Source organism: Solanum stenotomum, chromosome 8, assembly GCF_019186545.1.
Source record: "Solanum stenotomum isolate F172 chromosome 8, ASM1918654v1, whole genome shotgun sequence".
Classification (NCBI taxonomy): Eukaryota; Viridiplantae; Streptophyta; class Magnoliopsida; order Solanales; family Solanaceae; genus Solanum; species Solanum stenotomum.
The window spans coordinates 53,533,232-53,557,399 of record NC_064289.1 but is presented as its reverse complement, the minus strand read 5'-3'; the positions used below and the strand labels follow the sequence as shown (position 1 = coordinate 53,557,399).

The window sequence follows — 24,168 nt, the reverse complement described above, 5'->3', positions numbered from 1 at the left end:
AGGTACATAAGAAAAATTATCCGACTCATGACCTCAAGCTTGCAATAGTGGTGTTCGCACTTAAGATTTGGAGACACTACTTGTATAGTATTCATGTATATGTGTTCACAGACCATATGAGCCTCCAATATGTATTCACCCAGAAAGAGTTGAATCTTCACCAGAGAAGGTGGCATAAGTTCTTTAAAGATTATGATATCAACGTGTATTACCATCCAGGTAAGGAAAATGTAGTAGCAGATGCTCTTAGAAGATTATCCATGGGTAGTGTAGCACATGTTAAGGAAGAAAGAAAGGAACTAGCAAGGGATGTTCACAAACTTGCTCGCCTAGGAGTTCGTCTTATGAGCATATCAGATGGTGGTGTAATGGTTCAGAATGCGGAAAAATCTTCTTTAGTAGTGGAAGTTAAGGAAAAGCAAGACAGTGAACCGATATTGCTTGAACACAAGGGTGCAGTCCATCAACAGAGAGTTGAGGTATTCTCCCAAGGGGGATATGGTGTGCTTCGCTATCATGGTCGATTATTTGTTCCTAATGTGGGCGAGTTGAGACAACATATTCTTGCAGAAGCCCATAATTCCAGATATTATATTCATCCAGGTGCCACTAAGATGTATCACGATATGTAGGAAGCCTATTGGTGGAATGGTATGAAAAAAGATATAGCAGATTTTGTGGCTAAGTGCCCAAATTGCCACCAAGTCAAGGTAGAATATCAGAAACCATGAAGTATGACTCAAGAGATTGACATTCCTACTTGGAAGTGGGAAGTGATCAACATGAACTTCATCACAGGATTACCTCGTACTCGCAGACAACATGACTCAATTTGGGTGATAGTTGACAGAATTACTAAGTCTTCTCACTTTTTGGCAGTCAAGACTACATATTCGGCGGAGGACTATGCCAAGCTTTACATTAATGAGATAGTCGGGATGCATGGGGTTCTTTTGTGTATCATTTCAGATAAAGGTCCTCAATTTACCTCTCATTTTTGGAAGTCCTTTCAGAAAGGTCTTGGTACTCAGGTTAATTTTAGCACAACATTTCATCCACAGACAGATGGCCAAGCAGTGCGTTCCATTCATACCTTAGAGGACATGTTGAGAGCTTGTGTGATCGATTTCAAGGGGAGTTGGGATGATCACCTTCCTCGCATTGAGTTCGCCTATAATAATAGTTACCATTCTAGCATTCAGATGGCCCCTTATGAGGCATTGTATGGGCATAGATGTAGATTTCCTGTTGGCTGGTTTGAAATAGGTGAAACAACCTTGATAGGGCCAAATTTAGTCCATTATGCTATGAAAAAAGTGCAACCCATCAGAGATAGACTTAAGATAACCCAGAGTCGCTAGAAGTCTTACGCAGATGTAAAGGGAAGGGAACTAGAGTTCCAAGTTGATGATTGGGTTTTCCTGAAGGTGTCACCTATGAAGGGGGTGATGAGGTTTGGCAAGAAAGGGAAGCTCAGTCCCAAATATGTAGGCCCTTATCAGATCTCGAAAAGGATTGGTAAAGTGGCTTATGAGTTAAAGTTGCCAGCAAATTTGGCAGCAGTGCATCCAGTCTTCCACATTTCACTATTGAAGAAGTGTGTGGGTAGATTCTTGATCGTTAGGTTCGAAGGTTGAGAAACTCTTCGCTTTAGTCAATGTTTTGTGGATGAGTTAGTCCGTAGAGGGAGCTACTTGGGAGGCAAAAGCAGCCAGGAAGTCCAAGTATCCTCACCTCTTTCCTTCCGATTCCATTCCAGCTTGAGGTAATAGTTCTTCTTCAATTTTTCAGTCATTCATGCGCTAATTCAGTCTTAGTATTTTGTTCTTCAGTCAGCCTTGCATTTTCAGTGTATTTGCATGTTCTTGGAACTCAGTTTAGTAAGAAACCAGTTTTTATTACTTAGTGGTAGGGATTACAGCTTTTTCCCTGTATACTCAACCAGTTTAGTCTTCATTCGAGGATGAATGATCCCAAGAGAGAGATAATGTAACATCCCGTATCTGAAAGCAGACCAGATTTCAGATTTTTAGTAGTTGCAGGTGCAACCCACGGTTGCCACACACGGACAGTAGGTCAGACCAAGGCCCGTGCTGATGGTCCATAGGTCACAACTACAAACCCAAAACCCAACTCTAAAAATTGGCTAAGTCTCGACCCACGGATAGACCCACGGTCCGTAGGCCAAACCACGGTCCGTGGATCGAGGGCCCCATTACCAAGCCTCTTACACGAATGACGGCCGACCAGCATGTACCGTCGTTCGATCCACGGTCCGTAGGTCTGATCGTTGGTGAAGGCCAGCAACCAATTAGGGGGAAATTTCTAATTGGGTCAACTTCAAATAGTAATCACTCCCAGCACAAAAGGAATTATGTCTCCCATGACCTATGATATGATATATAATTGAATTCTCTTTCCAACACCAACGAGTTTGCTAAAATTCGATCTCCGAGTAAAAGGTTATGATCATTTTAGTGAAGCCCTGTCGAGCAGACTTGACCTACAACCCTAATCTACGGATCGTAGGTTGACCTATGGCCCATAGGTCCCGTCTGTCGGTCACTTCGATAATAGTTAAGTCAGGGTTTTTTGGTCTTTTCCTATTTCGTTTAACCCCTAAGCTACGTCGTTTAGACCCTAAATTATGAGGTTTTAGTCAGTTTAAGCCTAGAAACATAACTAGAACTTACCTAAGTCAAATCATTTATCAAAACTTAGAAAAATTAGAGCGTAAGAGGAGAAGAGAAGTCAAGAACCCTAGTTTAAGAACGCATCAAGGTTCCATTAGTTCCAGCCCCGAAATCTAAAGATTTCTCCGTGGAATTCGTCACCAGGTATGTGGGATTTCACTAGTGGGTTCTTTTCACCCATTAGGTCCCTAGTTTTCAATCAGTTTCTTGAATCCCTTATTATGACTAGACTTAGGGTTTCTTGAATGTTAGAATTATTGGGTTCTTAGCTGTTAGAATGATCCAAATCAGATTAGTATGTTAGTATTCGGTTTATTGCATGAATTCCAGAACCCCAACTATGTATTTTTTTAGTTCTTGAATTACACATGCTAGGTAGTTATTTCAGTTATTCAGTTATACATGCCTCAGTTATTAATGCATCAATATAAGTTAATTGTTGCATACTCAGTTTGCATGTCCAGTTTGAGCTATAAAGTAACTTACAAAAATCCAGTCATAATGTGTTAATCACTTAATCCATTGGGAGTAGCATAATACCAAGTTGGGCTATGGTTCAGCGTACCCAAATAGTCCCAGAACTACTAGCAACGTAGGTTGTAAGTCCCCTTTGTGGGCATCATTTCAGTGATCACACCATCATGCCTCTATACCTCTGGCATGGTATAGTGGGTCCTCTCGATGGGGCGTATACATCGAACTCCACATTTAGCTCATGTGGCTTTATTATCGGTTATTAGTAGCTCCCACAGTTCAGTCAGATTCTATCGCATTGACCATGTATCAATATATTTAGTATTCAGTCTCAGCATGTTATAAATTGGTCATTGCATTCAGTTAGCTCAGTATTCAGTAGCTATATCATGTTCAGATTATGTCATTGCTTATTTGCTTTGTTCAGTTATATGGTATTTCAACTTTATTCTATCTTACATCCTCAGTACCTTCAAGTACTGATGCATACTCTACGCTACATCTTCTCGTGATGTAGGTTCAGGTTCTCAGCATCCAGATCACATTTACATCAGTTCCCGATCTTCTGTTCAGCAGAATCAGTGGTATGTCCTCATTCTCCGAGGACAATAGTCATGAGTTTCTTTTCAGTATTTTTAGTCCTTTAGTTTCAGTTTTTCTAGACTTAGTTAGGTCATCTCCCAACATTTCTAGTCAGTTAGAGGCTATTTTCAGACATAGTTAGATTCAGCTTAGTATTGAGTTAATATCTTCTTTGTATTAAACTCATTAGTTTTCATTTATCTTAGTTATAGTATATGGGTGTTCCCTATCTTTTCAATTTTTTTATGATTTAGCTTCCGCATCAGTTTATTATCTTTAGTATGCTCGTGATCATGCCAACAGATTTAACTTGGGATCACTTGTGGTCCTAGGTCCCGTGTCTGCATCTCGGGGGTAGTTCGGGGCGTGACACCTGTATTCAATATACATCTACATCGTACTATCATTCTTCTTTGCAAACAGAATGGGGACACCCTAAAGAGATACACTAGGCCTAATTAATCCATTACCCAAGAGATGTTGAAGCTGAACACTGAGCTCCTTGAGCTCTGCAGGGGCTATTTGATAAGGAGGAATAAAAATAGGATGAGTACCCAACTTAAGGTCAATAGGAAAGTTGATATCACACTCTGGTGGTAGGCAAGGTAGGTCGGTAGAAAACACATCCACATCCTTACAGACAAAAGGATCCGACTCAACTAAAGGAACCTCCCTACTCACATCTCACACTATGACAAGTAGGATAAGAATCTGCTAGCCTCCAAGCCTGAATAAATGAAATAACTTCAACCGTTGTGCTACTACAAGATCCCTACCACAGAACTGGGAGATACCAGACATGACTAAGGTAATAGTTTTAAAGAAGCAATCTAAGATCACACGTTAATAGGATAACTAGTCCAAGCCCACAATAGTATCAAGGTCTAGAATATCAAGCAAAATAAGGTCAACCTGGATGTCATGCCCCTGGATAGACACCAAACAAGATCCAAACACCTGATCCACTAATAAAAACTCACCCACGGGGGTCAACACACGCAACGACACTGCCACTAGCTCCGAACTCATACTCAAATGAGAAGAAAAATATATAAACACATAAGAAAAGGTAGAGCCTGGAACAAATAAAGTTGAGGTGGGATATAGTCATAAGAGAATCATACATGTGATCACATCATCTGATGCCTTAGCCTTCGCCCTCGCTGGAGCTGCATACAAGTGAGTCTCTCCGCCTACACCTAAGGTATCTGTCCTACACCTGACCCATTTCTTCAGTGACCACCTGAAATACCCTGATGACCACCACAATGGTCCTTACCCTAGCCTCTACCTCTAACTGGAGGTGCTACTGGTGGATTTAGTAGAGTTATATATAGAGCTAGGGAAATTCATAGACATAAAGGAAAATCTCTGAACCAATGAACAAAGTCCCCCACAATTGTAACAACTCTATGCAGATTGACCCACAAAGTAATGCCTATCACAAAATACAACACCTTATTAGGAACCATCTCGACTCTGACTCAAGCCAACATCACTATGACTATACCATTCGCCCATTGAAGCCTGTAGTGAGGCCTGAACATGCCAGTTGGAATGGCCCTGCTGAATGCGCTATTGAGAGCTATTATATGAGTCTATAGGCTTAAAATAGGACCTGATATAATTGCCCCCATGCCTAGCTCTCTTGTAGTTTCCCCCATAGCCTCATGATGGAGCTATTTAACAATGGCTCACAGAGACCATAACTTGTGTCTCAATATGTAGCTAAAATCTAAACCCTTTGACAAAGTACCAAACTCTTTCCTCTTTATTAGGTAGGATCATAGTGACATGGTGGGAGAGCTTGTGAAACCTCACCTCATACTTAGATACAGTCATGGAGCCCTGCTCCAACTAGGAGAACTAATCCCACAACCGATCTATAACGGTACTAGGGATGAACCTAACCAAGAAGACCATAGAAAACCCAGACCAAGACACTGGAGGAGGCCCATCTGGTCTAGTCTCAAGATAAGAATACCACCACTATTTGGTTTGTCCATCTAGCTAATAAGTTGTGAAAACATCTTCTCTTGACTCCATAAAATCTGGAGTGAATAGCCACTCTCAGTAAGTAGTAAGAAACTCGTGGGCATCTTCTCCCACAACCTCATCAAACCTCAGAGTTGAAAGTCTAAAAAATACATCGAGCAACTTCTGCTCCCCAAATGGCATAGCTCCGACTGTAAACATAGATAGGGCACCCCCATGTGGTACCTTGACCTACGGTGCCTCAGTTGTAGGCTGATCCTATGGAGCTGGTGAAACTATAGCGGCAGCTGGAGCCTGGTGCATACCCTCTAGAACTTTCAAGAATTGAGTGATTCTTGTGTAAACTCGGTAGGCATAGTTGGTCCGGGTGGTAGCTGGGCTGGCCCCAACCCCACTAGCTTATTAAGAGCATATGTTGCTGGAGGGTCCACTGCAGGCTCCAGATCTCTCTATCTAGGGTTGGTACTGCAACCTTGACTTTCTTGGGTGGTTTACCCCTACCCTTGGCTGCCCTGTGACACTTACGAGGCCATCATACAAAAGAGTAAAAAAGTGAGATTTCATTAAACCAATACTACACACACTACACAAAAGCGATACAAAGATAGAATATATTCCTAATGATACCTTGTAGCTTCCCAAAGATAGGTTAGGGACGTATCTGCACTATTCCATAATACACTACTAGGTATTAGCTTTGTACAAGTGAGACCGATGAACTTGGCTCTGATACGAAATTATTTATGACATGATTCCTCGAGTCATGATGACACCTACTATACCCACCAGTGGGTAAGCATACCCTTAACTAGAACATCAAGTAAGAGATATACAAAGGAGTAAATTAAAAATAGAAATAGAGAAACAACCAAAATATGTATAGAGTAGATCCCTCATAGAATCTAGAAGTCACGAGTAAAAAATTGTCTAAAAACGAGTAAAGGTCCCAAAAGTTGACCCAAAATACAAGCTTGTCTCAAAAGCAAAAGACTGGCTAACAAAATTTTGAAGATACAGGTAAGTTCAGGATGCCAAGTGCTTACCCTTGCCTTTGATCAAAGTTGCAACAAGCTCAAACGATCAACATTGATAGTTAGTGCTCAGAATAGCATCACAAAATAGATGATGAGTATAGCATGAATACCAAAACAATAGTTACTCAACATGTATCATAGGCTGATTGAGAAGGAAAAGTAAAAACCAATATAAAATGATATAATTTAGACACAAGTAAGGTCAAAGCGGGATTCAAAAGAAAAACATAAGAGTGTACTATGATAGAAAAAACTAAGAACATCTAAACTAAATCTAACTGGACCCCATTATACTGGAAAGTACACTCATGCGTAAGTTTAAGAAAAACCTGAAAAGACCCCTATAAGCTCGATAGGTACAAAAAATAGCTAAATATACTATAAATGAAACACGGTTGAGTTCAGAGCTGGAGAAGTAAGTAGCCAAAGTGTATCGACTCTATAGAGTATATTGAGTATCATGAGTAGACCATAAATCTACGATTAGTAGAAATCAATTCTGAAGAGGATATTGAGTATCATGACCAGACCTCAAATCTGCCACTAGTAGGGATCAACTCCGTAGAGGATTATGAGCAGCGTGACCAGACCTTGAATTTGCGATAATAGAGGGTTGTTGAAGGATCTCATGGAAAATCATCATAATAAAAACACCATGGAATGATGGCCACTCGCAAGTAATCAGAACAACACACTAAACTTGAACTAACTCCAGTCCCAAGTCCCCAAACGAAGCCCGAAATCTCAAATGCATCTCATCGGGCCATAAAAGGAAGGAGAATGGATAGAAATTCATCAAATCTGAGACAACGCCTAAGTTAAGGCTCAATATATTAGACTCAAGTCTGCTACACTGGTCTACAAGGAGCTAAACTATCTGAAATGATGTTGGAGTAAAAATAAGGCCTAAAGGGTTCCAAATATTGCAAATCTATGGAAAGCAAAAGTCCAAGCCTAGAATAAGGCCAATCATACTCAAACAATCAATCAATTACAACAAACAAGGTGAACCATAAGATAAGGGTGCTCACTTATCACAACTAGCATGCTTCTAATCTTAAAAATCCCAAAAATAAGCCTAAAACATGATTTATAAGTAAAATAACATGATAAATTAGGTATTTGCTCCCGATTCACTTAATTCAACATGATTTCACATCTTCCAACTCATTCTATGGAATGGGAAGCCGTAGCCCACCTTAAATATGACCATGCGTACATCAAATCACGTTTCCAGAGCTTTTCCTTTTCGTATGACCTCTGAACTCTATCATGCTAACAAAAATAGAATTACAACGTTAGTATGGTTATTTAGAAACTAAATTCACTTAAAATGGAGACAAACTAATTTTAGAGTCAAAATGGGAATCATGGGACCCGAGCCAAGATTTCGGGAAACGACTCTATCAAAAATTCCTAAACAGTCCCCTAAACTTGTTTTGCAATTGGAACATAATTCAGGGGCTCGGAACTGTGGAGACATCCACACATATACATTTCAACATTAAAGAGCAAAAACTAAGCTAAGACGGCCCAAATAAAATGGAATTACCTCAAATAATGCTTCCCCGACACTCTCTGACTGATCACACACTTAACCTCAAGCTCTCCGATCACACCACACTTTGAATCACCCGATTCTAACATAAAATCAGAGAGAAATTGCAATTTCAATTCTGGAAAGAGTTGTTGATCGAGTCTAGTCTTTAAATAAAATCTAGACCAAATATCTCTTCGTGAAAGCGGATAGAGAGAACCGCAAATGCGAAAAAGAACCTGTGAACATGAAGGATAAGGGAACAGAGTCGCGTGAATGCGGCAAGGACCCCGTGAAAGCGAAGAGAAGGGAACCAACCCTTTGTGAACAAGGCATGGGCCCCACGAATGTGGTGACGAGATTATCTAGGTTGTCTTACCTCTAGGTTGTGAACATATATTCCATCACGACTTGTGTTTTTAGGTCGTGACACATAATCTATAATTAATTATAATGTATCTTGATATATTTTAATTTTTTTCTTGTACATTATAATTGTACGAATAGGACAAAAATATGTGTTTTTATATTCATGACTAAATAAGGTAAATTCACTTATTCATTAAACTTATACTCTTACGCAAGATATAATTATTATATATATTATTTATTATTTTGATTTCTTATTGGGTAATATTCATTACAGATAAATATATATGGTTCATTGATTGTTAATATGGATCTTCCGAATCACTTCAGTGATGTTTTCTCCGTAATACATTTCATATCTTCCTTTATACACTCCAAAGAAAGAATGAAACGAATTAAGGGTATGACAAACAACAACACAGCGGAGGAAAACATGGAATTTGATGATGATATGGTTGAAAAAATCATCTCGCACCTGCCCTTAAAGTTTGCAATCCAATGTAAAGTTTTAAGCAAGAAATATGAAGGTAGGATTTCGGATCCTAATTTTTCCAGAATTTTGTTCCAAAATCAAAAATTTTATTCTACGGAACTCATATATCGATCGGACTTTTTATCAAGTTTCTACAAAATTTCCTTAAACCCTAGTGCAATCATTCAATGTTCAACGTATTTATCGGATGATGTTGATCTTTTGGCCTCATGTAATGGGCTAATTTTGTTAGACTTTGACGAAATTAGGGTTTATTGTATTTGCAATCCAACAACCAGAGAACACCAGTTAATACCATACCCAGAGTTAACACATACGATTGGTTATATAGGCCTAACAATTGATTACCCAGGCTCAGATACACATAAATTGGTCACCATTAGAAATCTAGTAGAAAATTTCAACTGGTTCTACAAATTTCATGTACTTTCATCGGACAGATCTAGTGTGTGGCGTGAAATCCAATTGAGAGCCAATACTTCAATCTCTCTATCTTTTTATTGTCCACCTATTTACTGGCACAATTGTCTATATTGGCTTAGAAGTGACACTAGTATTATAACTTTTGATACAAAGAGAGAAGAGTCTATACTAATTGATCGACCTCAATTTTTTGATCAATTTGATCTCAACTATGGTAAAATCTTCACTGGTCACGATATATGGCTAGGGGTGGCACGAGGCGTACTCACCCTTGTATCCATTTTCAAAAAGTCCATAGTCATTAGTACTTGTCATAATGCAAACAACAATTGGAAGGGTTCCCATATTTTGGACAATTTTGTTTTGGGCCCTTACGACATTATTGAAGGTTTCCCAGTCTTCATAGATAGCAAAGATGTGTATTTTGTGGTAAAACCTCCCTTCACAGAAAATCATTTGTATGAGTATGATACTAAAACTAATGGGTACAAAAAAGTTGAAGTGTTGGGCAAAGAGGTTGATAATCGCATGTATTGCTTCTATCAAACCTTAGCTTGTGTCCATAAGACGCCCTCCCACAATGTAACGATTGATGATCCGGATTATATTGCTGCAAAGTTGAATGACATCGGAAGATTTATTATCGAAGGTACGTACCAGTTATTTTTTATTGTTATTTAAATTTATTGTATGAATCGTTTAAATCTATCGTTAGGTAACAACAAAAAATTTGATTCTGTGTCACGGATGATTTGGTGTGATTGTTTCATGATATGATTGTCTTCATGTTATTTTTTCATTTACCAACTATTTAATAATCATGTGTATCCTTTACCTTAACTTTTCATAGATGCTCTACCATGTACCCTACTTCTCTTATAGGTTTATCATTCAAATAGTTTGACATGTGGCATGATGTAATGATGAAGAATGATATAATGTATCGAAATATTGTGTGTATTAAAATAATACAGTACGATACAGTACAAAAAAATACAATAATACGATACATTATGAAACAATACCTATCAACCATCAACATTAGCTATATATTTCTTTTAAATTTAACGTCTTTTATTAGTCTTTGTTATCAACCTTCTGCAACTTCAATTTAAATTAATGACTAGTGCCACCTCCTCTTGTGTTCAAAGAAACATTGTTTTTCATATTAATAACTTAATGCTTTCAAAAAATGATATTATTTGAAATATCCAGTAGTAATTTAGTCCACTTTTTTCATTAGAAACTTAGATTTATTACTAATTAGCAAAAGTAACAAAACTTATATTTCAAAGAAAGCATGAGGTTCACATGAAACTCATGATGTTATTTCATCAATATGAATTTTTACAACATTATATACACATGTCATAAATATATTTTCTAGATTTAATTTTTATTTGAAACCAGTCTAAATCACTTTTAATTCTTTTCGAATTATGTATATAATTTTATCTAGGTATTTCCATAGAAGAAGAAAGTTCATCCGAAGAAGAAAGTTCATCAGAAGAAGGAGGAGGAGAAGGAGAAGGAGAAGGAGAAGAAGGCAGAGAAGAAGAGGAGAATTTGTTTTCAAGTTGAAAATTGTATTTGAAAATTGAAGTTATGTTTAAACATGAATGCAATTTGTAACTAGTTTAAACTTTTGTGAGTGATTTAGAGTGAATTTTATGAAAACCAGTTTTAAAATATTTTCAAATTTCAAAAGAAATTTAAATTTAACTTCAAATTGAATAAATGGAAAAACTATCCATGAGTATTTGTGAGTATATTTTAGATACTATTATTTCTGGGAGACATGGTTGAGGTGAACAACAAATGTCCTTGACCCAAGTCAATGATAACTTCAAATTGAATTCATGGAAAAACTATCCATGAGTATTTGTGAGTATATTTTAGATATTGTTATTTCTGGGAGACATGGTTGATGTGAACAGCAAATGTCCGTGACTCAAGTCAATGATATACATAGTAAATTTGATCACTTTTTTTTTGCATTTTATGGAGGTCTATATCTAAATGGTTCAGACCTGAAGTCATTAAATGCATTTATTGTTATTAAGATTTAAGTATTTTAATTGATCTGAATAGGCCTTAATCATTAAAATCTTGAAAATAATCTTAATACTATTAAGAAGTATTATTGTGTGGAATAATATTCACCACTAGTCTATTTCCAATCACCAACCACCTTAACCTTTGTCATCCCACCACCAACACCATCAACCATTATCACTGTTAACCACCACCATCGACAATCTTTGTCCATAGACAACTAAAATGTATAGATAGCATGTTGGTTTGATTTTAATTAGGTGATACAAATTTGTACAATTAATTGCGAGGAGGTTATGAAAATGAAAGAACTAAGAATTATGAATATTACTAATACCAATTAAGAGAAAGAATATTGAACATTAAGGGGTGTGAGTTATGGAGATGGCCTTTTAAAATAAATTAATCTTACAAAAATGATATAGATAGAAAAATAAGAAGAAAATGATAAACATGATTCCTACCCAAAGAGATATGCCACTTCAAAAAAAAAAAATGATATAAAGGGCCAAAAAAAGAAGAAAAAAACTATTTGGGCAAGGACATGCCATATTACTCTCCTTCATCTAATTTAATAGATTTATATTGTGTTAATGAAAATTACAAGATTACAAATTACAATTGAATCATGGATGCTTAAGGAAAATAAAATATTACTACCTATACATAATAATCAAGGTGTTTTTAAAAGTCACCACGTTACTGCCTTGTGCTATCTCGATTTCATGAGTTCTTTTGAGAATAAGCCCAATTCTCATAAGAAGTGACCTACTTCCACACTCACATAGGTGAAATTTGTCTAGAGTGCTCTTGTAAGTTTAACACTCCACACATATGGGCTATAGATTTCATTTAGAGTTTTGTAAACTCAACCTTCACAAATCACTACATGAAACAATGCACTCACATCATAGGGAGGGAATAAAAAATAGTGCATTTTTTCACAACAAGTCATCATATGATTAGTTTTCTCCCATTGAACCTAATTATAGATTTCTAGTCCCTAGCTAGGTTTGATTTCCTCATATATGTCTCAAGGATTTATAAATTTCAATCACATCCTTCTATATGTGCTCCAAACCTTTTCTCTTGTTAAGGACTTAGTTAGAGGATCTGCAAGATTATAACAAGATTTGACATAATCCACATTAACTAACACTTGTCAAACAAGATCTCACATTACTGTGTTTCCTCATTATAGGTCTGGTTTACCATTGTAATAACAGTTTTGTACTCTACCAAGAGCAGCAGTGCTATCACAATGAATTAAAATAGTAGATTGATTTTGTAAAATAGGGAAAATGCATAAGTACCCCCCCAGCCTATACCCGAAATCCCAGAGACACACCTAACCTTTACTAAGGTCCTATTACCCCCCCGAACTTATTTTTTAATTAATTGTTTACCACTTTTCGGCTTACGTGGCAATATAAACCAAATAGGTTGAAAGCTTTGTTCAACACGCGCCGGGCCCCACTTTTTCAACTTTCTAAAAAGTAGCTTTTACACTTCCCAAAATTCAAAAAGCTATCCTATTATTTATAANCCTACTTCTAAGTCATCAAGAATCGTGGTTGAGTTCAAAGGTTAGTTTTTTCTTGATTTTATTTTGTTAGCTTTTCGAAGTAAGGAGCAATTTAACTTATGATAATGGAGGTTTTTTTTCCAAACATGAAGAACAATAATAAAGAAGAAGACAATTGAGTTAATATTTATTTTTTCCAAGTTTATTTTAACACATGACCAATTTTTATTGGTCAGTGCTGTCTAAAAGCTGCACCCACGCGCCTAACATAGGTGAAATCACGGACTCAGCCACGTAGGCCGAAAAGTGGTAAACAATTAACTAAAAAATAAGTTCAGGGGGGTAATAGGACCTTAGTAAAGATTAGGTGTGTCTCTGGGATTTCGGGTATAGGTTAGGGGGATACTTATGCATTTTCCCTGTAAAATATAGTATTTGAAATAATAGATCTCTCAACCAATTTTGTTTTTTACTAGTTGAAGCTAAAACAATTAGTTCATCCCTCATGGTAGAGTTAACAATTATAGTTTTTTTTTTTAATTTCCAATAAATAGCACCATTGCCCTAAGTAAAAATATAACTGATGATAGAACATGAATCACCTGATAAAGTGTTTCAATCTGCATCAAGCCGTCAAGTAATGTAGGATATTTTTCATAGAACAAACCACACAGTTTTGTCTCAATTAAATATCTCATAACACTTGTCTTCACTACCTGGCTTGCTTATGGACCTGCTAAGTATTTCTACTGCTTATGCAATATCAGGCCTAGTGCAATCAGTCACATATCTCAAAACCTCCAATTAAACTTGCATATTTCTTTGGACTTAATACATCATTTTTTTTTTCACTTTGAACAGAAAACAAGTGAACACTTGAATCAAAAGGAGTTACAAAATGCTTCCAATCACGAAAGTTATTATTTTTTCAAACTTTTCTCAACATAATGTGACTGGTCAAGAAAAATTTCATCACATGCTCTTGTAATTTTTATTCAAAAATAAAATTTGTCTCATCAAGATCTTTCATATCAAAATGACTCCTAAGAATATTTTTTATTTCATCAATAACATTCATATTAGAGCTAAAGATTAATAAATCATCAACATATGGGTAAATAATAACATGTGAACTATTTCAATATGTATGATATATGCACGAATCACACCCATTTCATTTTAAAACAATTTTCAATCATGGACGAATCAAACTTTTCATGTCATTACTTTGGTGCCTATTTCAAGTCATATAGAAATTTAGTAAGTTTACAAACATTACTTTCTTGGCCTGCTTCAACACAATACTCGGATTGTTCCATATTAACAAAAAACAGTTTTTACATACATTTGATGAATATGCAAACAAAAAATTACGCTTATAGCAATTAAAAGTTTAATGAATGTAATTCTAGTACCGGATAAAAAAATATTAAAAAAATTCTAAGCCTTGTAGTTGCTTAAAACCTTTTGCAACTAGTCTAAATATATTTATCATCAGATCTATCCGGTCTAAACTTTTTATTAATGATCCATTTGCAACCAATAGTTTTCAAACCGGTGGTAAATCAACTAATTTTCAAGGTTTATTTGAAATAGGTGATTTCATTTCATCATTTACGGTCTCTTTTTTAAAAAATAGAATCATGTGAAGGTAAAACTTATTTTAAAGTGAGAGGGTCTTTTATAACATTAAAAACATAAAAATTAGGACTAAAATATTTTTTTACTCTAGCTTTTACTTCTTCTAAACTCAAAATTATCAATTTCTTTATTTTTCAAAGTAGAAGAAGAACTAGGCAGTGACAAAATATTTTTTTCAATCCTTTGACCCCCGCTATTTGTAGAATCAAAAGGAAATTTGTTTTCGTGAAATATTAATATTATCTTCACGATTAAAAAAATCTACCGGCAATACTATTTGAAGCATAACCAATAAAAACACAAGTAGTAATTTTCTTACCCAACTTTGAAGTCTTGAGATCTATTAGTCTCACAAATACCAGACAATCCCATACTTGGTTTGTGAACTTTCCACAATTCAAAAAATGTCAATTTAGACTTTTTTTTATGAGGCACATGATTCAACACATAACTAGTAGTCAAAATAGTTTTACCCCGCAAATTTAAAGGTGCATGTGACTCAATAAGCATGATATTAGTCAATTCAACCAAAGTCTATTTTTTCTTTCTACTACATCATTAGATGCAAGGAAATAAGGAAGAGTAATTTCATGAATTATTCTCTATGATCTAACAAAAAAATTAAACTCATTTTTATTCATATTCACGACCTCTATATGAAACACCTGAAAATTCGAGAAAGGGATAAAAAAGGGCAAACAGACAAGTCCACTAACCCAAAATGAACCATGGACCCTTCACGACACCCTAGAAGGACCGTTTAGGGGTCCACGGCCCATTAAGGGCATTGTGAACCACCATCTAGGGCTGACACCTGGACGGACCCCCAAACAGTCCGTGAAGAGGTAGACAGCCCGTTAAGAGGAGCCCCCCATCCGTCTAGAGCTTCCAAGCAAGGGGTCTCCTAGACGGTCCCTGTACGACTTGTGGGGTCTTGTACGGACCGTCCAGCCCTTCACATAGATGAACTCGTGAGTTTTTAAGTTAAGGTCAACTTCAAACGATCATATCTCTCAGCACAAAATGAACTAGGTAGTTCATGACCTATCAAATTAAAGGTTTTTGAGTCCTCTTTTCAATGTCACCGAGTTTTGCCTAATTTTGAGCCCGAAGTAAGAAGTTGTGCTCGTTTTAGTGAAGTCCTGTCGAGCAGGGTAACATCATGACCCACTAGACGGGTTGTGATGCTTTAAACGGCCCGTGAAGCACCTCTTCTCAATCATCTCTTCAATTTTACGTCAGGATCATATTGGTATTTTCCCTTATGTGTTTGGTACTTAAACTATGTCGTTTCACTTCGTCTAAGACTAATTAATTAGTCAAAAACTACCTAAAATTAATTAGTTTCCTCTCAAGTTAGTTTCAAGCATAAACGGAACGTCTTCTCCAATTTCCAAGCCTAGGGTTCTCTCCTCCAAGCGTCAACATCAGATTTCTTTCAAGTATTTTCATCCACCAGGTATGTGGGTATACAATAAGGATTTTGTTCGCCCTTATGCCTAAAACTTCAAACTCCTTTTTTGATTATTATGGTTTTATGAAACTAGGGTTCTTGCCCAACTATGCAAGTTCTTTACCAAATTGATTCTTGTGATTACTACTCGATTCTATACTTATTTAAATGTGTTTGCATGAATTCTTATGGAGATTTGAAAGTAAAAAAACTTAGCCTGTAATTGTAGTATTTTCACATGAATTAGCTTTTCTCCGAAATTTAGCACATGGTGTTAGCATTTAGTATCAAACAAAATTTAGTCAGTTTTTTGTCCTCAATTTTTCTCAGAAATTGTTTTCAGACCCATTTCGTTTTATCTCATAAATTCAGGACCACAGTTTAAAATGAGCTACTAGTGTTTAGCTTCGAAGTAGTGTTTAGCACCAAGTTGGACTAGGGTTTAGTGTACCCTCAAGTCCCAAAACTACGTGCCATTGTAAGTTTATAAGTCCACTGTTAGGCATCAATTTTAGTGATCACGCCGCAGTCATGCCTTTATACCCCGACAAGGTATATTAAGTCCTCTCGACAAGGCGTATACATCGGACACCAAATTTAGCTCATGTGGTTTATGTCAGTTAATACACTCTCCCACACTTATAGCTTCGGTAAGGTACTTCAGGCCTGTAGTTATATTTATTCTCAGTTTTTCAGGATGCTTCTAGTTTACTCTTGCATTCTGGTTTTTATGCATTATTGTATCTTGGGCCTATACTCTTTAGTTCAGTTCAGTTTACATACTTGACTAGTATTTTTAACATGTATATATATTCAATCAGCTTTGCATATGCGTCATGCTCAGTACATTCGTAGTACTGATGCATATTCTATGTTGCATCCTATTATGATGCAGGCTCAGGTTCTCATGTTCAGCCACGTGATTAGTTCATATCAGCGCCACATCAGCGATAGTCAGGGGTGAGTTCTTATCATCCGAGGACATTTATTTATGCCTTTTGGTTTAGGTAGTTCCTTGTTAGTTTCAGCATTTTAGAGTTAGTTGGGGACTTGTCCCAGCAGCTCATCAGTATTCGAGGCTTTCTGACATAGAGTCAAACTTGTTGATTCGGGTTTTCTACTTTGAGCTCAGTTATTTCTTTCAAATATTCTTAAGTTGAATTCCCTTAGATTATGTTCATTATTCAGTTATGTTTCCGCTTGGTTAGAGTTATTTCAATATGCTTGTGATATGTTAGATTCAGGGTTAGCTTCAGGTTACTTGTGACCCTATCACTTCTAATTCTTTTTATTTTTCTTCCAAATTAATTTTCAACCTCATGGAGACAAATTGTTAAATTTTCAGAAGCATCACCTAGTAAACATATGTAAACTTAGAAAAATCATCAATGAAAGTGAAAAAATATCTATTTTTCTCCACGAGTTAAAATTTCTCCAAGTTCACAAATATTAGTATGAATTAATTCTAATAGATCAGTTTTTCTTTCTACTTGAAAATGAGGCTTTTTAGTGATTTTGACTTTATTACAAGCCTTACACTTTTCAAAATTCTTTTGAATCATTGAGATTAATCCTAAACTAATCATGATTCCAAAATAACGATCATTAATATGACACAAACGAGGATGTAAAAAATTAGTAGAAGAAAGCATATAAACAAAAGTAGAAACTTTGTTCATTTCAACATTCAGTCTGAACATTCCATCACAAGCATACCCCTTTTTCCACAAATACATATTAATCAAATTATATAATTTGTTTGAAATCTTCTTTATTAAGAAGAAAACTAGACATCAATTTTTTTTCTCATGAAAGGAGTATAAAGTACATCTTTCACAGTATCCTTCCAGAGGTAAAACACAATTCGACATCTCCCGTTCCAAGCGCTTGAGCAGTATGAGAATCACCAAGCATGATGGTTTTGGGCTCCTCAAAAGGAGTATATTTTAAATCAGTCTTTGTCATAACAGACATGATAGTTTGCACTAAAATTAACCCACAATCCATCAACATTCACAATCATATTTATGTTGGTAATCACTGCCACAAAAAGGCTCTTTGATAACGTTTGTCTGAGATGTAGGACCACATTTCTGGAATCTGAAAAATCGAGCTATATGTCCACTCTTGCCAGAGACAAAGCACGGTCTCTTATCTTGAATTTGTTGATTTTATTTTTGGTTATTTCCACCATTATTTTTCTTGGGAGGTCTACCATTTATTTCTTGAAATATTTTCTTCTTAGGCTTCATAGAAGTATTTTTGTGAGAATCAAGAGTACCATTATTTGAAGTAATTAAATTTACCTTCATTGTGATGTTGCTCTCTTCGAATTGTAAAAATGCATCTTGGCCCCTTACCTGCTCTTTCCATGTGGATTCGCATTATAAACGTTTCAATAGAGGTTTTCTTTTGTTTGTGGCACATTTTTTGAAATTTCTTTCAAAAAGGTGAAAGTTAATCTACTATGCCATAAACAATAAGGTTATCTCCAATTTTGATCTCCTCAGACCAGAGCTCTTGGTGTGAGCTCTTCAACAATCATTATAAATTCTTGAGCTTGATCAACCACTGATTTGCTATCCATCATTTGAAAATGAAAAAATCTACTAGCTGCATATTTTTTTTCGCTCGAGCTTCTTTGATATCATACTTACTCTAGAATGTATTCTAAATTTTCTTTGCACTAGAGTAAGTTCTATCATAATAATCATAAAATTTATCAGATAGACATTTAACAATATAATACCGACACTTGTAGGAATCCTCATTATACTTTTCCACTTTCTCTAGATGAGAAATAAGTTGTCCATCATCATTCATAGAGGTGTTGTCAACTTTATTAGGATTCCTCTCAGTTGACACATACAAAACATTGAGAAGACTTAAGTAGAATAATAGTTTACTCTTCCATCTCTTGAAATGGTTACCATTAAACCGAAATGGCTTGTTAAGATCTCATATCTTGATATCTGCAATTTTTCAATTGTAGTCATTATGATTCTCCTTAAAATTGTTAGTGCAAATTACAAAATAACAAATTTCAATTGAAAAATAAAATGAAAAAATAGATTTTTTCAGGCTGAGGTGCATATATCTCTCTTTAAGGAGATTCAAGCTCATTGTAACAAATGTTTTTTACCGGTCCAGTAGTAGTCTTCTTGACTTGTCCCTCTAGAATACAATAGCCTAATCACAAAATATAACTCAACAAAATCTGGACAAGAGTTGTATCATAACCGTTTTTTAATGAGTATCATCACCAATAATTATTAAAGTTATTAAGAGTATTGAAAAGAAGTGGGCAAACCTAATTATATTTTTTTGTTTCTCACTCTCAGGTATCGAGATTCTTCCTTGGCACTTGGGGGTAGGAAATTCAAAATGTGGGTTGTTGTAATGCTTTTGATATAGAGGTGATAATAGATGGGGATTTATTACTAACCATTAATGCAAGTAATGATTTGATAATCATGGTGAATGAAGTAATCATTACGTGATCTTGGGTCTAAGAGCTAAAGAAAAAAGTGGAATTCAAAGCCATTATAGGCAGTGGTCTGGGACAACAATGTTGTTGCTGCAAGAAATTCTTCTTTTCTTCATCTTTGATTATTCAAGCATGGTCGGTTTATTTGGGAAATAGAGTACAAACCCATGGTTTAGATATTTCTCTAATTTAAAGCTTGGTTATTGATGTAGAGATATTCTTGATATCGTTCATTCATGATTAAAAAGGAGATATTAAAGTTTAGCTCTAAGCTCGAAAGTTAGGAATATTGAAACTTGACCTCGACTAGTATAATTGATATAGTTAATCAATATTTTGCATAGATTAAGGCAAGTGGGGGCTGTTTTGGTTGGTGTTCTATGTGTGCAAGATTGTGGAACTTTAAGCTTTAGTGCTTGCTTTTCAAACCTGTGTTGAAAATGTGTTTTATCTATCTGGTCCATTTGTTGGGACAAGCATGTGCTTGACAGAATACTAATTATTCTCTTATAAGTTATATGTGGTGCGATATTGGACATCCGTATTCATTATCGTGATATAGTTATCAGGATCATACATAGTTGTCGTAATATGTTAGGGGTGTACCTATGTTGTCGTAATATGTTAGGGGCTTATACCTGCTCCCATAGTATAATTTAGGGCATTATATATGTTGTTGTGGACTTGTCGAGGTGCTTGGACTTGTTGAGGTGCTTAGCTGATCTCCTTCACTGCCGTTTACGACAAGCTTTGGGTGCGGATTGAGTTCGAGACATTTAATGTCCTTTTTGCACATTTATTTGGACTTATTGATCATTATATACAGAACAAATTCTTGTGCATATCATTATGTGTGTTTTTTCTGAAGATATATTTTCTAACACTTGTTCTGGGGGTAATTAAGTAGTGGGTCAACGATCTTACTAGGTTATATTTCTATATAGCTCACTCCTTACATGCATGTATATGCAGATACCATTGTAAACGATGAGACTAGTGGCTGACGAGTTCATTCGCGTGGATTCTGTTACTGAGGTGAGCCTTCGCATTGTTCGTGGAGGCTAGTGTGTCAGCTCTATCTAATTATAGCTTATGACTTCTTTCCTTGGGTTTGCATGCCCGACAATTGAACTCATGTAACTCTAATAGATGCTCCATGGTCTTATGTGGGATTTGGGCTAGAGATATATTATTTAAGTAATCTTTCCTTTCATTAATCGATATATGATTTTAGTTGGATCATTGTTTTCTTTTAACATATAAAAATGATTTGGTAAGTGTACGGATATTTGGTACGCCCGACAGGTGCTGTTAGCGAGTGCCTGTCACGTCTAGGGAGTGGTTTGATAGGTGAGGATGTCTTCCTTGCCATGAATTGGAAGATAATGATGTAGTAAATAGAAAACATAAATGGTCTAGAGATTACATAGGTTACAAGGTATAGTGAAGGAATAAAGAATGACATAAAGTGAAATTTCAATGGAGAAGTAATGGCCTTTGGAAGACCACGTCCAGGCAACAACCAAACGTCCAGGCAGTAACCAAACGCAATTAAGCCTAAAGAACATTTACACCAAAATGAGTAATTAGGGACACATGCCTCCAACGTTCTAATGCAGCAATGAATAGAGGCAGCTTCAATGGACATAAAAATTGTTAATTTGACAGTGCAAATATGCATAATTTTATAATATTAAAATGCTCACACTAACAGATTGTTATTAAAAGTTTTCCATAAAAGAATAAAAGCCTTGGGGATATTATAATTATTATATTATTGTTGATGATAATATTATCAATATTATTAGCTCAAATTATTCATATGAGAAACTTTTAGGGGAGTAACTGAAGGTAAAAAGTAATGAGTGGCATCATATTTGCAAAAATAGAAGAGCATTAAGGCAGCATCAGATATGAGCCAACACTGATCATCAAGCAAGTCATTTGAAAAATTGATCCAGTTTTCAAAACAAAATAACAAACCTGCTAAGAAGCAACTTTTCCACTACTCATGGAATGTCCAGCCAATGATGCATTTGAGATGCACACGCGACAAACTTTTCTCCTGCAAATCTGTAGCATTACTCTACGGGCAGTTATTCCTCTAGTCATGGTGAGGGTAGAAGCCATTTACAGACATTCCACCATCAACACAGATTATCTGACCGGTGATGTAGGAAGATGCAGGCAAACAAAGGAATCCCACAAGAGATGAAACCTCAGATGGTTCTCCCAGGCGCCCCAGTGGAGTGCGGTCATATACTTCTTGTAAATAATCTTTATTATTCAGCACCTGAACATGAAAAAGGATATTTGAAGTAGCTACAAATTAGAAACTAAAACATGAAGGGTTAGATGCAGAAACTATTATTTTTTAATAAGAAAATGGAAAAGAAGACAATGTCTAGTTTGATCAGACTAGAAAGCAAGAAATTATAAGGAACTAAAAATGAAGAAGATGACTGAGAGAAAAACTTATGTAGAGTGTGTTTAACTCTATAGAAAAATAGATACATAAACATACAAGAAATAAACTGAAATAGATCATGGTCCTTTTTTTAGTCATGATGCTAACCATGGTAACACTTCCTAAAATAATTGAAAAGAGAAATATAGGAAACTTAAAACTAGATACTACAGTCCTAAAGTAACTAACTAATACTCCTCCTAGCATTAGGAGCTGCAAATTCCAAGTTTTTGCCTTAGGAACTCTAACTTGTTGATAGGGAGGGATTTCGTAAATGCATCTGCTAGTTGATCTTCAAATTTGCAACAAACAAGAATCACTTCTCCGTTTTTCTGCACATACCTCAAGAAAAATAGCTTGATGTTGAAGTGTTTAGTCTTCCCATCGAACACTGGAATATACGAAATAGCTAGTGCATTAACCTTCTATTCCATATGCAAATCAGAAAATATTTTTCTCAGCCATAAGGTTTGATTTGTTGATGTGTTGCTGCAATGAATTCAGCCTCTATTGTCAATTGCACGATAATTTCCTGCTTTTTTGAACACCAAGAGAAAATCCCTGATCCCAAACTGAAACAATATCCTAATGTACTTTTCATGTCGTGAATGGATCCAGTCCAATCACTGTCTGAGAATCCATACAGCTTGAAATTCTCACACTTTTTGAATTTGACACCATATTTGGTAGTACCTTTAATGCGTCCTATGATTCTTTTTCCTGCTTGCAAATGCATTTCAATAGCACAATGCATAAATCTAGATAAAAGCCTTACAACAAATAGAATATCTAGCCTTGTAGCAGTGAGATACATCAAGCATCTAATCAAGCTTCTGAAATTTCCTTCATCAATTTTATCAGCTTCATCCTCTTTGCTTAACTTCTCCTTTGGATTCATTGGTGTGCTTGTTGCCTTGCAATTTCCCATATGGAATTTCTTGAGTTTCTCCCCCGGATACTTCTTTTAACGTATAAAAATTTCATCACAATATTGCTTGATTTCCATTCCCAGAAAGTATGTCATTGGTCCAAGGTCTGTCATCTCAAAGACTTGCACCATTTCCTTCTTAAACTCTTCAACCAGCCACACGATTTTTCCCGTTACCAAGAGATCATCAACATAAAGGGAAACAATGAGAAGATCAATTCATTTATGTTTGACATAAAGTGTAACATCAGATACACTTCCTACAAACCCCAAACTCAACAAGTGATCATCAATCCTGCTATACCACACTCTTGGAGCTTGTTTTAAGCTATAAAGAGTCTTTTTAACCAAACATACTTTTTCTTCTTTTCCTTGCTCAACGAAACCCTTGGGCTGCTCTACATAAATTTCTTCCTGCGGTATACCATTTAAAAAAGCATATTTCACATCTAGCTGGAACACTTTCGAGCCCTTTTGTACTACTATTGCTAGCAACAGTCTAATCGTATCCAATCGGGCCACTGGAGCAAGGGTTTTTGAGTAATCAACACCAAATATTTGGGAATATCCCTTGAAAACAAGCCTAGCCTTCTATTTATTGATATAACTATCAAAACTAAGCTTGGTTCTAAACACCCATTTTAGTCCAATGACCATCCTATCTTTCGGTATGTCAACTAACTCCCAAGTGTTGTTTTTCTTGATCATTAGCATCTCATGCTTCATAGCGTTTCTCCATTTTTTATCTTGAAGCGCTTCCTCATGCCCCATAGGCTCACAAATTGCCACATTACTTTGTTGGTAGTTTCAGAGAGTAGTTTTGTACCTCTAATTGGAGGATCATCCACTAACTCATTTTGCCATTGATCGGATGTTTGCTCCTCTGAAACTTTGACTGAAAGTTGATTGTCCTTCCAGTCCCATTTCTCTTTGTCAAAAAAGTGCACATCTCTACTGACAATCGTCTTCCTTGTTTGTGGGCTATTACTTTGTAGGCCTTGGAGGATAAGCT

At 35.9% G+C, this 24,168-nt stretch overlaps 1 long non-coding RNA gene across 1 annotated transcript in view; it reads right to left on the bottom strand.

Annotated features, from left to right (window-relative positions):
• Positions 1-22,648, bottom strand: part of LOC125872767 (uncharacterized) — a 66,073-nt gene extending 43,425 nt beyond the window's left edge. The window contains exons 1-2 of the long non-coding RNA XR_007447156.1: positions 22,571-22,648; positions 21,745-22,054 (exon numbers count right to left, since the gene is read on the bottom strand). This is a non-coding gene — a long non-coding RNA (uncharacterized LOC125872767). The remainder of the gene's footprint in view (positions 1-21,744; positions 22,055-22,570) is intronic.
• Positions 22,649-24,168: the final 1,520 nt, after the last annotated feature.